Genomic DNA, 18139 nt, shown 5'->3' on the forward strand with positions numbered 1-18139 from the left:
GCAGTGTCTAGCGAAGGGGTAGAGGTCTCAATGGAGGAGTGGAAATTCTCGAGGGGATGTAGTCCAAAGGTGATGAGGTGTTTAGGATTTGTCGTATCTATATTTTATATGCGACATCTAATTTGAGTGTTTCAATGTACAGTACAAAATATATAGTGCAGCGTGGTCACGCGGACGACATTTTTACATGGAGTGTATTGATAAAATACTCTCCACAATGGACTATGGTATCATGGCAAGGTTCGAGTAGGAGAGCCGGCGACGAGCAACGGATCCAAACATGGTTATAGATGAGATGGAGTATTTTGGAAACTTGCAAAGTATTGTTACGGTGGATGACCGTAGCTTCTTCATGATACTATTCAATGTGCAGTGGTTCAAAGTGGTACTTGAAGGAGCTGGAACAACAGTTTCACGAGGTCCATCTAGATTTCTCAAAATAGATTTCGAAAAAAAATGGACGGATTTGCCCGACACCTTTGTGTTGCCGATCCATTGTGAACAGGTGCATGGACTCATTTATTTGTTAATTGTATTACGACATGGTACATGTCACAATAGTTTAAACTCTCTTGTACGTGTTTGTGAACATGTAATCTTCTATCCAAATTCTCGACAACCTCGATGGTGGTATGTTATACCTTCAACTCCCCGAAGTGCAAGAGTATATGATCAAAGCAATGTTCTGAGCATAGATGAAGATAATATGCAAATAGAGAGGTCGATATTGCAAGGGGTGGAGGCCACCGAAAGCTTGGAGCCAGCATCGGCTAACAATGATGGAAATACAAGAGTCCAAGAATTCTTTGAGAACGAGGTGGACTCATCCTTTTATGGTGACATGTCTATCGACCTTCTAGTGTATGCGGAGTTGTGTCAAGAGATTGACATGGGACTATAGAATACTTCATACTTGAAGCATCCACTTACTCAATTCGTTGACCAATTGCTTATAAGGATACATAAGATATGCATTTTAAGTGAGATAAATTTTTTAGGATTTATATTAGCGTGCTTTGTATGATTTAAATTGATTATTCTAATATCATTTTTATCTGTTCAAGTGATATTTTCAAGATGAGTCGAGAGATGAGCGATGAGGAGTTGCAAGATATCTTCACGCGCATGTCTCCAGACCAGATCGTGAGATTCAGAGACATGGTAGACCAGGAGCTGTCTCGGACATCGTCAGGCCGCTCTGCTAGATCTATTTCAGCGCGATCGGATACTTCAGCTTCGAGTAGACGAGGTCGACGCTCCAGACTTGGGCCAGAGGGAGGAAGTGCTTCAGGGTCAGGGGGATTCTGCAGAGATACGGAGGCAGTGAGCCCGTAGTCGGCATAGGATACATGTGCGACTCCTTGCTCATGGCGGTTCCAAGGAGCATGTCTCAGGCTCAGGTGGATGCTTTGGAGGTACGGATGCGGTGTCTCTGTCTTGTTGTTCAGCTTGAGTTGCGTCACCTCCAGGATTTGTCACACCTGTGGGGACGTCTACTCCAGTTACTACGGCTTTTGCTCTCAGACGTTTGCAGGTGGTATCCCTATGGATGCCACTCCGACAGATATTACCCCGGTCGGTACACCGGATACACAGGGGTCTCCTGGATATGCCCAAGAGCGTGGACACAGGTGGGAGAGGACCTATCTTAGGCATACCCTAGGGGGATATGCCCAAGAGCGTGGATGCAGGTGGGAGAGGACCTATCTTAGGCATACCCCAGGGGGATATGTCTATCTAGTCGATGATATGTCAGGAGCCATCATCATGAATAATGAGGGGAGGAGGGTAATGACTCGCATAAGAGAGTTGTGCCAACAAGTTTTTTGACACGTCTAGATCGTTGGAAGTACATACCGGAGGGGAGAAATGACTACATAGTAGCATCCTTGCATGAGGAGTTTCCGATTCCACCCTCAATAGATAGATTTTCTACGGGCTGGATGATGGACTGCATGCGTGCATATATGTCATACAGACTATCGGACGCATACAAGGTACTCAAGAGTGGGGCTGCAAAGCCCGAGTGGCTAGATGCAGACGACTGGCACCGACTGGGAGAGGAGGCTACAGATTCTCCATGATTGTACCGGTCGCTTTTATTATGCGATCATGTATTTATTTCATGTATCAGAGTTATGATTTCAGTATACTTCGTTTTTGTTTACACGAGCATTGTACACAGTGCAGAAACTATTTTGTATGGCCCAAATAAAGCACACAGTGGTATATGGGACAGGGCAGCTTGCTGCTCTGCCACAAATTTTTTTTTCCTTGTTACCGTCGCTATTAACATCACAAATTTACTGTTCGTGTCGTTATTATCATCGCAGACCGCGACGCTGATACCGACGCCAATAACAATGCTGATACCGACGCTGATACTGACTGTTCTATGGCATCGCCAATAACGACGTTTTTGCGACGACGGGGGCAAATTTTTTTATTTACATTTTCGTCACTTTTAACGTCGGTATAAGGCCTATATCTTGTAGTGTGACTGATGGAGAGAAGAGAAGAAGGTAGAATGTCAGGATTTATGGAAAGATCTTTAAGGAAGGTGAGGAGCTCAAAGATCGAACTCAAGCCACTCTCGTAGAATTTGATGTTGATGAGAACTCCGAAGAGGGCAAGGAGCTCATAGCTCGACTCAAAACCACTCCACAGAACTTGATGACGATCTTCAAGGAAGGCGAGGAGCACCAAGCTCAAACTCAAGCCATCTTCATAAGCGACTTGATGGTGAAAATTTCAATGTAGGCGAGGGACACAAAGCTCAACCTCAAGCCTCTCTCTCGAATTTGATGGCAAAGCTTCGAAGAGATGAGGAGCTTAAAGCTCGACTGAAGAGTCTCTCATATGTGGTCTTGATGGAGAGATCAAGGAGGGCCTTTTGCACCTCTTTTACCCTCCTGATATAGTTTTTCTTCCATATTTGGATTGTTGCCAGTCATTCTCTTGACCAGCTCCTGCACTGCTGGTATCCTTGTGGATCCTCCCACTAGGATGATAACCTCCTTCACATAATTAAAACTTAGCTTTGCATCCTTCAGGGAATTCTCAACTAGAGTTTCGCATCTGTCCAGATGGTCAGAGTAAAGTTCCTCAAACTTGGCCCGAGTCAGATTGGTTTCAATGTGTTTGGGTTCATCCGTAGTTGCCGCTCTTAAATTCACATATTCCCCTGCATAGGCGCCGAGATGGTCTGAAAAGGCCACTGTCTCTATTGGCCCGTGATGATAGGCCTTACATGCATAATACAGAATTGTTAACACCACAATGCCTAATAGCTCCACAATTGCCAAAGCAACTGCAAATATGATAGCCAGAAAAATATGAAGTAGCACATGTCTGACTGAATTGTGCCATGCAAGGTCAAACGTAATCGCCACCACTGATGAGAGAATAAGATACATGGCATAGAGAATGTAAGAATGAATCGATCCTCTTCCCCTTTATAAGCTGAGTACTTAGCCCATAACTCTCTTCTAGAACATAGATCATATTAGCAATGTTGAGAAGATACATGTGAGATGAAAGAGCAGAGCGGAAAAGATGACGCTTCTTATCCACAAGAAAACAAAGGCAAGGGTGGCACTTCTTGTAAGTCAGGTCTCACTTTGTGAAGATGCATGCAACGCTGTACACGAGGGCGACAATCGAGAGGAGGGCCAAGACGAGCCAAGTTATGCCGTTCTGACGAATAAGATGATCTTGTCAAGATTTGATGGAGAGAAGGACAGGACACCGACAATGCTGTCAAGATTGAGTTCATGGCATATAAGTGCTATGTTTGCACTGGTGACAGAACATATCCTCAAAGAAGAAAAGCACCAAACCAGTGTAGCTGGCCTCGATCTATACTGAGTCAAAAACCATGGGCTTCACTTGAGAATTTCTATTATGCATTGAAAGCCTTGGAGTTGAATCTATAATAGATGGTTCTGCCATTGCTCCATTGCCATAATTTCCACAAGCTAGCTTTTTAGGTATTGGTGGTATAATAACAAATCCCAACTCTTTGATTGCCTGTAGATGCTTTTGTGTGAATGGGTTGTTTCACATAAAAGTACTCATTGCTGGAGCTACAAACACCAGCTTTGAGAAATCCCATGCCCGAAGAATGCATATCAGAAGATTATCACAAAGCCCACCTGCTAGCTTTGCAAGCATGCTTGCTGAAAGAGGTGCAATCACCATTGCATCTGCCCACTTTTGCAACTCAATATGGAGCACGTCATCACCTGTCTTGCTCCAACTGAACCATTCATCCTCGTCTGTATACAGCCTTACTATCATTGGTAGAGAAACTTTATCAATGAAATGCAGAGAAGATTTAGATGTGATAGCTTTCACTTTTGCCCAATCAGATAAGCTCTCAATAAGAATTCCAAACTTTATGGCAACAACACTACTACTTGTTGCTAGAATAAGTCGAGGCCTTTGACAACTTGCAGACCGTGGCATTAAAGATGATAATTCTTTTGTAGCCATTTCCACCTCTGCACCTATGTTAAGTCAACATTTATGGCCATGTGAAGCCTTTGAAGACTTGTGAGGGTTGGAGTGATGCCAGGAGGCATATTCCACGGTGGATTCCGTGAGGTTTTACGGTGGATTCCGTAAACTTAGATGACCGGGGCTCATACACAAAGAGGATTCTTTGTGCGAGAAGTTGATGGGGACACCTGTCCTTTTCGGGCGTTTCATGAATTTAGTGTGTACATGGGTGATTCCATAGCGGGTGATTCCGCAAAATGCATATTAAATTAATAAACGTTTATGAGTTTAGAGTGCGCACTCGTAATAAATTAAGGTTAGGATTTATTTCTAACCAGTTGATTTATTTATGTAGCTGAAGACTGCTAGGTATTCACTTTTGTCGGTTTAATTGTATTATTTTACTAACGATTGTGAATGCTTCGATTGATGTGTAGAGATAGTAGTAGTGGCGGAGGAAAGCATTGGAGTCTAGCGAGTATTCGACCTTTGGATTATATTTTGATAGGCGCCACGCCTATATTTTGTTATGTCTATTGAGACATCGATTATTGATTATTATTTTTTATGCGCCTATGCGCATGGATATGTTATTTCTATTTGGACATTGAGATTGGGCGTGCCAGACTCTATGGGCACCGTCCATTAGCTTTATTTTCCTATTTTTGTAGAAAGCAAACTCAAAAGCTAAAAGCTTGTCATATTTTTGTAAATTGGGCTATTATTGAGCATGAAGATGGAAATATACATAAAATACATGCTTTGTGAAGCGCTCACACAAGGCATGGGGGGAGATTGAATCCAATTGGTCTCTTGCTTCTTGTCATTTATGCTTTTACATTGTTTTTTGTGCAAAAAGGTAGAGTTCATTGTTCTTGGGGACCTTCCGAGATTCACTACGTGAGCATTCTGCAACCGATCTGCGCATCAGTGGTATCAGAGCGGAGCTGAGATCAAGAGCTTCCAATCGCTACCAATCTCGGGTGAAGGCGGAGCTCCAGGAACGATCGGGCTCTATAGTCAATCTCATCGCGAATCGTCGATACAGGCAGACTTCTGGCGATCAAGAACCCCTGTTTCTACTGTCAGATCGCGAAGGACCAGGCTCTGTAGGTGGAGGACCACACATCCATCTCCTTCATCAAGTTGTGGAAAAACCAGAGATTAGCTGCATTATTTTTCTCATTACTTCTTTCAAAAAGCTTAAGAAGAAGCTTAAGAAGCTTAAGAGCTTCTCAATTGCTCATCGTGGTATTAGAGGAGGGCCGCGTTTTTCGCGCCGTCACGAAAAACGCCCCCCCCCCCCCCCCCCCCCCCCATCCCCCATGAAATCATGACGACTGCACAGTAAGCTTTTTAAGCTTAATCATCTAAGTCCAAGTTAAGCTCTGCAAGTCACACAGGATAAACAAAGTCACCAAACTCCGGGTCCTGCGCATCAGAAGTCAAGTTCTGCAAGTCGATTGGAATCAAGTCCTGCAAGTTCATCAAGTCGGCCTAAGTTCTGCAAGTCTGCAACTCTGCAAGTCAGACTAGTCAACTGGAGTCAGAACTGACTAGTGCTAAAAAACTCCTAGAAGGCTTGTTCCTACGCAAAAACTCTGAACTGGAAAGTTGTTCATGGCAAGGTGTTCTACCAATCTACAGGTTCGCTGAAATATTTTCAGCAAATGAAGATGAAAATATTGTAGATTTTCTGAAAATTGAGAAAGAAATACCCAAAAATACATAGCCTTGTAACCCCGAATTTGAGCTACGCTCATCCCGCTAACCTGATTTTGAGTGAGAAAGGTTTATTGAGTTTTACAGGATGACGACCCCACATATGGATGATCCTATGGTTGAAGACGACCTACCTGAGCCTACCATGGAACAAAAGCTGAATCTAATCATGCTGCAATTGGAAGAAGAACGAAGAGCGAGGCAAGCATTGCAAGCGCAATTGACAAAATTACAAAGAGCGACTACCGACAAAGAAGAACCTCAAGCTGAAGATTTGATTCGACGTACCATCGACGCCACTCTTGAAGCACAAACCATTCGCAAGGAATCAAAGATAAGTAAACGAAGTTTCAAATTTCGCACTTTCAATGGCATACGAGAAGGAAAGACTGTTTTATCATTCATTAGCCAGTTTGATGACTATTTCCATGAGAAAACTTATCCAGAAAAAGATAAAATCAAGTGTGTTACTAATCATCTGGTAGACAGAGCATCACTTTGGTGGACTGTAGTACGCAAGAGCATAGAATGTCCTGCTACTTGGGAAGATTTCAAGAAGAAGTTTATGCAGAATTTCCTTCCACTTCAGTTTCATGAGAAGGCTATCAAGCAATGGGATCTACTTCAACAACGGGATCGTGAGCCTATTCCACAGTATACAGAGCGTTTTTGGAATGCACTCCTACAGCTACGCATGCTTGAAGACGTACCAGAGACGACACATAAGCGGAAGTATATGTCTGGACTTCTTGGACATTACTACGCTGAAGTGAACATGTTCAAGCCTGCTACCCTTGAAGACGCCATCTCACTAGCTCACGACACTGAAGATAAGTTACGCGGAAGAGACAGACGACCACATCAATTCCAAGCCAACGGTAATTATGGATCTAAACAATTCAATTCCAATTTTAGAAGGTTTAAACCAAGGTCGTTTCTCATCACCATCTTTTCATAAGAATTGGGCTAAACCACCTGCATTACCATCCACTGTTAATCCAAATCCAAAGCCTATTCCACAAGCAAATCCAAATGTACCCAGACTTCCAGCCATTGCAAATAATGTAACCAAAGCCAAACCAATAGTATGCTATAAGTGTCACCAGCCAGGGCATCTCGCAGCAAATTGTCATTCAAAGAAGCCACCAGCACATATCAACTATCTTGGAGCCATGGACGAAGAGGAGCACGAGGATATGCCAGATTTCACTGAAGATGAGGATGATCTTACTACTACTTCCGACACTTTACCAGGTATGCCTACTCCACATTCATTGTTAACTATGAAATGTTTGGTGCATGGAAAGGAAATAACTATCTTGCATGATGACGGTAGTACTCATGACTTTATTTCAGCAAAATTGGTAAAGGAATTAAAATTACATACTGTACCTACGCATTATCGCATAAAAGCTGCATTTTTAGGCACTAGGTATAATGGCACACAAGAAGTACAAGATTTAGAGATTCAAATTGGTTCATATATTGAAAGAAGAAATTTCTTAGTTGTTCCATTACAGTCAAGCGACATTATTTTAGGAATGCCTTGGAGACACCAGCATAATCCAAATATAGATTATTCCACGCACACAATGAATATTAATTTTCAAGGAAAATCCATTACATTATATGGTATGCATGCATCTAATATTTTTCCACTGCTTTTGCATACTCAAGCAAAACGTGCATTACGCAAGAGTACTAAATCATATCTCATTTGGGTGAATGAATTGCATGCAAAGGAAAATCATATGCACCCTAGGCATAAGGAATTTCTTGCATATTTTAAAGACTGTTTTGCAGAAGACCTACCACCAGGTTTACCACCTTCACGTCCAGAAGACCATAAGATTGATTTAATCCCTGGCACACAACCACCTTGCAAAGCACCATATAGGCACAATCAAATAGAGCAAAAAGAAATCCAGAGTCAAGTTGAAGAATTACTAAATAGAGGCTTAATTCGACCTAGCAGTTCTCCATTCGGTGCACTTGTACTCTTAGTTAAGAAAAAGAATAATACCTATCGTATGTGTATTGACTACCGAGCTTTAAATAAGATCACTGTAAAGAATAGGTATCCTATACCTAGAGTTGATGACCTTATGGATAAACTGCAAGGATCTTCTATATTTAGTAAAATTGACCTTAAGTCTGGATATCATCAGGTGAGGCTAGATAGATCTGACATATTTAAGACTGCATTCAGAACACAGTTTGGCCATTACGAATTCTTAGTCATGCCATTCGGATTGACTAATGCACCTGCTACTTTTAGTAGAATGATGAACCGTATCTTTCTAAAATATCAGTATTGTGTGATTGTTTTCTTTGATGATATTTTGGTGTTTAGTCAAAGTGAAAAAGAGCATTATGAGCATTTATCATTAGTTTTTCAATTACTGAAAGAAAATCAATTGTTTGCAAATCCTGAAAAGAGTGAATTCTTTAAGACAGAAATAGAATATTTAGGTCATATTGTATCAAAAGAAGGAATTAAAGTTGATCCTAAGAAAATTGATGCAATATTGCATTGGCCTGTTCCTAAAAACGTGCATGAGTTACGCTCATTCCTTGGTCTTGCTAGTTTCTATAGGAAGTTTGTACGTAATTTTTCATTACTTGCTTTACCATTAACCAAACTTCTTAAGAAATGAATTGTTTATCAATGGACTGAAACTCAGCAGAAATCCTTTAACTTACTGAAGCGTGCATTAACTAATGCCCCTGTTCTACAATTGCCTGACTTTAATAGACCATTCTTTCTAGTTGTGACCGATGCTAGCGGATTAGGAATAGGAGCCGTACTAATGCAAGATAATCATCCAATAGCATATTCTAGTTCTGAGCTGAAACCCTCTGAGCTGAAATATTCCACTTATGACAAAGAACTATTAGCAGTTGTACAAGCATTAAAACAGTGGAAACACTACTTAATGGGTTCCGAATTCATGATAAAGACCGACCAGCAAAGCATTAGACATCTACTTAGCCAACCCCAAATTTCTGACCGTCATATCAAATGGGCTTCCTTCATTCAAAGTTTTCATCCTATCATTCAATACCAACCTGGAAAAGAAAATGTAGTTGCTGATGCATTGAGTAGAAGACCTAAAATTCATAATATTTCTGTCATATCTTTTGATTCTTTGATTGCTATGAAAGATACATATCACCAGGATATTACTTTTCATTCTGATTGGCAAAAATTAGTTCAAAATAATTTCATTCCTGTTGATTCATTGTCCTATAATGATGGATTTATGTTTTTTGAAAAGAGACTGTGCGTTACAATTCCATTCCGATCTTTTGTTTTGAATGAAATTCATTGTCCCCCATATCAAGGTCATAGAGGTATCATATCTACATTACGCATGTTAACTGAAGATTTTTATTGGCCGCATATGGATGCAGATGTATCTAATTTCGTTTATGAATGTTTGATTTGTCAAAGAATAAAGAGACATCATGGTAAACAATATGGATTACTAATGCCTTTGTCTATTCCATCTAAACCTTGGAAACATATTTCTATGGATTTCATTACTGGTTTACCAAATACTAAATCTAACCATGACATGATTTGGACTGTTGTAGATAGATTTAGTAAGCAAGCATATTTCATTCCATGTAAGAAAACTTTAACAGCATCACAAGCAGCACAATTATTTTTGAAAACTGTTTTTACTAACCATGGATTGCCAAAAGTTATCATTTCAGATCGTGATTCTAGATTTTGTAACAATTTTTGGATTACACTGTTTGCAAATCTAGGCACAAAGATTGATTTCTCATCTGTATTTCATCCAGAAACAAATGGACAAACAGAAGCCACAAATAGCACAATTTTAGATCTTTTACGTGCATATACTATCTCTAAACCTCAGACATGGGACACTCATTTACATTTATTACAGTTTGCATATAACAATACACCACACACATCTACAAAGAAAGCACATTTTGAAGTCATTTATGGATATAGATTATCTACACCTGTTGCATCTTTGTCTAATAAAATTCAGAGTGCTGATGATATTGCTACTATGCATAATAGTATTTTTAATGAGGTTAAGGATATGATTGCTAAAGCCCAACAATCATATACCAAACAAGCCAACAAGAAAAGACAAGCTATGAATTTCAAAATTGATGATTATGTTTGGCTTAGAATAGAAAAGTGTAGACTGCAAAGTGTAGATAGACATCCAGTTGTCAAATTAGCTCCTAGATTCTATGGACCATTTAGAATCATTCATAAGATTAATGATAATGCATTCAAGTTAGAATTACCATCTCATTGGAAAATTCACAATACATTTCACATTAGTTTATTGAGACCATTTAGAGGCCAATTACCTATCCACCCTGTTTATGAAAACCCACCTTTACTAGAAGAAGAGACTGAAATACTTGAACCAGAAGCCATCATAGACACTGACTACATGACCACTAGAACTGGCCGAAGGTATTCTAGATATCTAGTAAAATTTAAGAACCATCCTGTAGAGGAAGCACAATGGATGCACGCTAGAGACTTAAATGCTTTCCCCACTCTGTTAGCTCCACATTGAGCTAATAGCAATTGAGGTCAATTGCTATCCCACCCCGGGGATATGATGCCAGGAGGCATATTCCACGGTGGATTCCGTGAGGTTTTACGGTGGATTCCGTAAACTTAGATGACCGGGGCTCATACACAAAGAGGATTCTTTGTGCGAGAAGTTGATGGGGACGCCTGTCCTTTTCGGGCGTTTCATTAATTTAGTGTGTACATGGGTGATTCCATAGCGGGTGATTCCGCAAAATGCATATTAAATTAATAAACGTTTATGAGTTTAGAGTGCGCACTCGTAATAAATTAAGGTTAGGATTTATTTCTAACCAGTTGATTTATTTATGTAGCTGAAGACTGCTAGGTATTCACTTTTGTCGGTTTAATTGTATTATTTTACTAACGATTGTGAATGCTTCAGTTGATGTGTAGAGATAGCAGCAGTGGCAGAGGAAAGCATTGGAGTCTAGCGAGTATTCGACCTTTGGATTATATTTTGATAGGCGCCACGCCTATATTTTGTTATGTCTATTGAGACATCGATTATTGATTATTATTTTGTATGCGCCTATGGGCATGGATATGTTATTTCTATTTGGACATTGAGATTGGGCGTGCCAGACTCTATGGGCACCGTCCATTAGCTTTATTTTCCTATTTTTGTAGAAAGCAAACTCAAAAGCTCTAATGCTTGTCATATTTTTGTAAATTGGGCTATTATTGAGCATGAAGATGGAAATATACATAAAATACATGCTTTGTGAAGCGCTCACACAAGGCATGGGGGGAGATTGAACCCAATTGGTCTCTTGCTTCTTGTCGTTCATGCTTTTATATTGTTTTTTGTGCAAAAAGGTAGAGTTCATTGTTCTTGGGGACCTTCCGGGATTCACTACGTGAGCATTGTGCAACCGATCTGCGCACCATGGAGTTCCATGCAATATGATGGACTGAAGCTGCTGGAAGTTCAAGAAGAGGAGGCCCATCTTTTTCTTCAAGGAATACTCACACTGACGATGTAAAACTTACGATCTTTTCCTTTGATCCTTGAGTCTTCAAAACGGATATTCCCTTCATATGAACTTGTTTTTCCTTACAATGTGCCCTATAAAGAATATGCTTTGGAAGAGAATTTTGTGCCCAATCATTCATGTGGTTTGAAAAATGCAAATTAAAATCCATACAATGCAATCAATCAAATGATGATCCACATAAAAATTTATGAATGCATAGAAGAAAATGTGCCTAGCCTATCTACATGTGCTCATGCGTTATGTAAAATGCAAACAAAAAGACACACACAATGGAAAACAAAATAATGATGCTAACTAATGAGTTCAAATTCCTGGCGAAAAACTCCGCCCTCAGGTTTGTAGTGGTAGACGTGGCAGCGCCACAACAGAGTCAATTCAATAGAATCCCGTTTTTACATAATTTTCACAGTAAAAGATTACATATTAATAGAGATATTCACATGTCAAATAAGAAGAGAGTATTCTTTATTCTTGAAAAGTTTAGAATTTAAGTTGCTTTTTAAATTAGGCCTTGAACTCATGTGATAGTAAGGGTTTACATATACTTTAGCCCTTGAGCTATCTTTACATTTCTATCATCGGGGCAATAAAAAACATATGTCACATAGGTTCAATAGAATCTCATTTTTAGAGAATTTTCACATATACATATTAATAGACATGTTCATATATTCAATAGAAAAAGACTATGCTTTATACTTGAAAAGTTTTGAATTAATTTATTTTTCAAATTAGGCCTTGAACTCATGCGATAATAAGGGTTTCATATACTTTAGCCCTTGAGCTATCTCTACATTTCTATCCATAGAAAATAATCATTTTTTCAAAGATAAGAAGAATTGAGAGAGATGCTTGTGTGGCAAAAAATTCTTTTTACACTTATTCTCATCTATGATCATGCTAGGTTATTTGTCTTAGGATTAATAGATGTTTGGCTCTTCAAAGCAAAGGCACTGCAAAGAGAAAGGCTCTATAAACGCGCACTGTACACGCGAAATAGCGGGCGCGCTTATCAGCGCGTCTATTGGCGCTAGTATATAGACACGAAAAATGCGTCTATATACCCGCGTTTTTAAATGCGCTTATAGATGCAAAAATAAACGCACAGATTTTTCATTTCTCATAAAGTCTCTAAATATGATCAAATATCTTAACATCTAGTATTTTTTAGAATACATTACCAACTTTACTTCTTTGTGGTCTAATATAGCTTACCCAATTGTACTTCTTTGTGCATCTTGGTGCATTGTTCTTTGGATGTGCGCATTCAATTCTAATACTATAACACAACAAACGTTATATGTATTACAAAAGTAAATGTCTCTTAATTGATATTTTAGTTGTTTCTGAGTATTACAAATATACATCCAATCATTCAAAGCTAATTATATGCTACAATGAATGATCAATCTCATCTTCAATGAGATCGGCCCTTGTTAGACTATCTACCTCTAGGTCTATGTTACCAATAGGCAATGAAACAAATAAGTCTATCCCACTATTAAATGTATTGCTATGCTTAATTTCTTCATCATCATCTGCAACCATACTATTATCCTCTTCTGCGCTTCCTTGAATATCCTCGCGGGGATCATCTTGCACTGCATCATGTATATCATCGATCATGGCATCATCATGTACATCATCTTTGATTGTTGGATTGTCATCAACTATCTCTACGTTGGTGGCATTGCCACATATTGTTTTTGAACGATTAGATATGGGGATGACGTGCAACCATCAATTATTGTTTACCATTGGGTGATATACAACTTGCATTTTAAAAACAAAAAGTAAGCAACTTAGATATTTATTGTATTTTGAGAATGTATCAAGAAGTAATATATATGAAAATAAATAGCTTCTAATATATCTACTCGAATTGTTGAGGTAGTACGAATGTGTCATTCTTGCCTTGGTAAAATTTTGCAGAGTCAATCATTACAAAACCACTTGGATGACGTCTAATTGTGCAATGCTCACCCGTTGTTACTACTTCTTTAAACCACTTCACATCTAGTACATATATAAAAAATCGCCTAAAGTCAAGCTTCAAAATATCTTGGATCAAGCCACAATAACCTTCCATGGTGCCATTGGTATCCAGGAAGTTTGCGAGGATACCACAATCCTGGGTATTTCTCTTATCATCTATACGTCGAGTTCAAAAATGTTTGCCTTCACACCAAATAGCATTGAACAATGTGCACTAGTAGTACATTGTTGAGATCATATTAATGATTTAGTTAAAGATGAAACATGTGAAATTATTATATCGTATATAACTAAATATAATTTAATTATAAGTATGTCTCACCTTTGATGAGCAACCTCGTGCGTATTCCCACTCCTCTTGTGATATATCCATTGCCTCCTCTTTTTCCATCTTCTCCATTTTTTCATGTAGCTAATCTATATCAATATGACGTGGAAGCACACTTAAATATTCTAGATATGGGACATTACGTCCATGTCTAGTACGAAATGCTTGCCTTTCGCTTACTCTTTTTGCCCTTGCTTCTTTATATAGTGTCACCCATTTGCTCATTACTTTGCTGTTAAGCACACAAAATACATTTAACTTACGAAGTTCCTCTTTCATTAGCACTTTCATCATCTTTCCATAGTCGTGGTAAAGAGGGTCCACTTTAGTAAGACATTCAGAGGTTTGTACAAGGGATGATTGCACTAACCAACCCTCAACCATGCTTCCCTCGGGCTGTGCATTTTGCCTTACAAAATCTTTTAGGGTTTGTTGACTCAGCATGTCCCATACTAGTAGAAGATGACGATATAATTACACCTGAATCATAAGGACATATATGATTTCATTTGGCATATATGTCATATTCCCTAAATATTTTGATACTTACAACATGGAGACAAACATTTTGATATTGAAATACTAGGAAAGTCATGTTGATCCGAAAACAATCATAAGCTAGCATTTTAATAAGTTTAAATCACGTCTATCAACGTGTGTAATATCTTTTATCTCTGCATATAGACGCACAATTACACTCACTTACAGATGCGCTACGTGAATATAATTTTTTTTAAAAAAAAGTTGTGGCTTTCTTTTCAAACCAGTGCTTTCCTGCGTTTTTTGTGCTTTTTCTACAGTTCGAGCTCGACATCACTAATCATGTCTATCTATCACTTCATGAAGACAAGGAGGGAAGAAAATAAGAGTAAAAAGAGGAGGAAGGAAGAGCCAGAGAGTAAAGAACAAGAGTCAGACAGCAAGGAAGAGAAGAAGAATCAAGCAACCTACCAAGGGAAGGGAGGAGGAGGACAAGGAGCTTGCAACCTAGTCGCCACCCATCGGAACAAGCAAAGAAGGTGAGTTCTTCTTCTCTCTCTCAATCTTCTTTGCTTTCTCTTTGTTTGTTTGTCTCTCTCTCTCTCTCTCTTTACATGCTTCAGAAAATCTATGGAGTCTTCGCACCATTTTTTATAACAGTTTTTGAAAATATGGTCCGACTTTGTGCGTCTCTAGGCACGTCTGGCTGACAATCTAGACGCGTTTTTAGACGTGTATATAGACGCGCTATCGGCATAACTAATTAGAGTTAAGGTCTGAGTTTTTTTGCTTGTTTAGTATTATTCTTTCGCGTCTGTTGGCGCATGCAGAATGCAGAGTAGACGCGGGTATAGACGCGCTAACAGACGCGAAACAGAACTGCATATTTCAAAGCTTCCTGATTTTGTAGTAATGGATTTTTTCTTGTATAGATGTGGAATCCTAGATCTTCTAGCATTGATCCTGATTTGGAACGCATGAACAGCATGTTAGCAGAGTTTTCTAGAGGTGTTAGTAGTTTTTTCGGAGGTTTTTCGAACAAGGAGCAATTCATGGGGGAGATGACCAATTATCTTGGTCTCCCTCCCATTGCAGATGAGGTTTTTAGTGTCATGTTTGGGACACCTATCACATCTTTGCCTAGCACTGCCGCACAAACACCAAACCTTGGCACACCAAACCTTGGTACACCTCTAACAGGTACTCCACGCACTATGCATACACACAGATCAACTGATGCACAGGGATCAGCTGAAGTACATGGATCGATCGAAGTACGTGCATCTGCAAAAGCACGTGCATTGTGTGAGGTAGAGGGTAGTGCCCGTCGAGGGAGGAGGGAGAGTCGTGTGGGAGGACGAGGAGGTCGAGGGCTTTGTGGGGGTTGCCTAGGAGGTGGCTCTCGATCACCCTCACTGAGAAATGAGAGAGGCGAGCCTCCACAAATGTACTACTTTGTTACAGATGTTGGTGGTATATTGCATAACCCTCATGGGAGGGAAGTGATAGCCTACTTGAGGAGTGTCGTGCATGCCACATACAAAGATTGTATGATTCCCTTTAAGCTCCAGAAAAGTGGTTTGTGGCAAGAGGTGCTAAGGGGAGTACATAGAACTTAATCCCGAAAATTCACGATTCTCGGATGATTGGGGATGGTCAAAGGTGAGAGACGCGCTTCATAACAAGAGGTTTCACCTTATGATGCGCGCAAAGGAGTCACTGCGGAGACAAGAGCAGGGACGCTTTGGATATGGCCAACCATCCAATTGCCACTGCAAGGAGTGGAAAGAGGCCAAGAAGAGAGCAACAGAGAAAAGGACAAGTCGCCAGCATGCAGAGGCGCGACGTATCTAGATGGCAACCATGGGATCGTCGCATTATGGATCAGGTGGCAGGGAGTCATGGGAGGCTGAGTTTGTAAATATTATTTGATTTTTTTTTCAAATTAAATTTTGTAATTTGTTTCAATTCATTATGTAGTGTGTTTTAATTCGTTGTATGTTAAAATTGTTTTGTAGTATCATATCGTTGGTAGGATGCCTACTCCTAGAGAGGTAGGCTACCATCAAGGTCATAACCGAGCTTCCACTTGGTAGCATTTCTACGAGGAGGGATTTCCAAGTAAGTACTCTCCAATTCCTACTGTTCTTTCTTTTTCTCACTTCCATGATATCTTTTTAAATCTTTGAGTATGAATATGGAATGTAGGTTTAAAATAGTGAAAGTTTATATGTTTTCTTAAAATATTTATTTGGATCAAGAGAGTGAGAAAGAGGGAGGAAAGAAATAGAGGGAGGGCAAGAGAAGAAGAGAAGAGAGGGAAAGGAAGGGAAGAGAGAGGAGAGAGAGAGAAGAGAATAGAGAAAGAAAATAGGGGGTTTCTAGAGAGAGCAAAGATAAAAAAGACAAAGTAGAATAGTAGAGAGGGGAGAGAGGAAGTAGAGATAGGAGAGAGAAACTAGAGAGTGACGACATACTAGAGAGGATAGATAGTAGAGAGGACAGAGTAGAGAGAGAGGAGAGAGAGTAGAGTAGAGAGAGATAAGAAAGAGGAGTAGAGAGAGAAGAGAATAGAGGGTAGCTAGAGTAGATAGTAGAGAGAAAGGGAGTAGAGAGTAGAGAAAATATCAAAAGGTAGCTAGAGTAGAGGGTAGAGAGAGAGACTCTTGAGTAGAGAGAGAGGAAATTGGAGAGAGAGTAGAGAGTAAAGGAGACAAAAACTAAAGATAGGAGAGAGAGTAGCTAGAGTAGAAACTTTAGGATTGTTAATCTAAATGCAAGATCCTTCATCATCATCTTCTAATTGACTCCATTACTATAGCATTTTTATGGATAATGCAAGATCGATTGCGATATCTTTGTAACATACAACAATTAGGAACTTGATTCAAAGTTATTTAAGAAGGGTCATTGATTGGGTTTTATAAAGAATACCAACTTCTTCTACTACATATAACTTAAGACCATCAACAAAAATGTCACTACACAAGAAAGATAGCAATTATATGTATCTTCTATTTTAATGAATACTAAGGGTTTCCTTGGATAATAATACTATAGACTAGGATATTGTTATCATGACTATATTCACCATAACTAAGTTCTGATCCTTGAGGTTAGTATTATTTATGTAGATTGAGATAAATCTTAATTAGACTTAGGATTTCTATTCCTCTTTATTATTATATGAGGTTTAATTTGTATATTCATTTTTCACTTGTTTATTCATTGCATGACATAACATTAAATCTTTGGATTTTCATGTATTTTTAAAAGGATAATCACATGGAGTATACACCATTCAAATATTTATGGGACTCTCTTCCATTTGATCTCCACCCGATCATATTTTATCACTTGGGATATACTTGGACTATTAATCTTGATTCATATATAGTGTATGCAGACTCTTATAATTGAGTTATCACAACATATTGGAAAGACGATCTTGCCCAATTGTAGATTCTTTTGTATAGTGATGGTGGATCAAGCATGCTTTATTTTATCAAGATCTACTCTTGGATA

General features: G+C 39.2%; 2 pseudogenes; both read right to left on the reverse strand.

The window, feature by feature from the left end:
- Positions 1-2879: 2879 nt before the first annotated feature.
- LOC148036411 (uncharacterized) lies at positions 2880-3775 on the reverse strand (annotated as a pseudogene).
- An 83-nt stretch (positions 3776-3858) lies between these two features.
- Positions 3859-4494, reverse strand: LOC148036412 (putative phosphopantothenoylcysteine decarboxylase pseudogene; annotated as a pseudogene).
- Positions 4495-18139: the final 13645 nt, after the last annotated feature.

This window comes from Lygodium microphyllum, chromosome 5 (genome assembly GCF_053477565.2).
Source record: "Lygodium microphyllum isolate KBCC chromosome 5, Lygodium_microphyllum_v1.1.10, whole genome shotgun sequence".
Classification (NCBI taxonomy): Eukaryota; Viridiplantae; Streptophyta; class Polypodiopsida; order Schizaeales; family Lygodiaceae; genus Lygodium; species Lygodium microphyllum.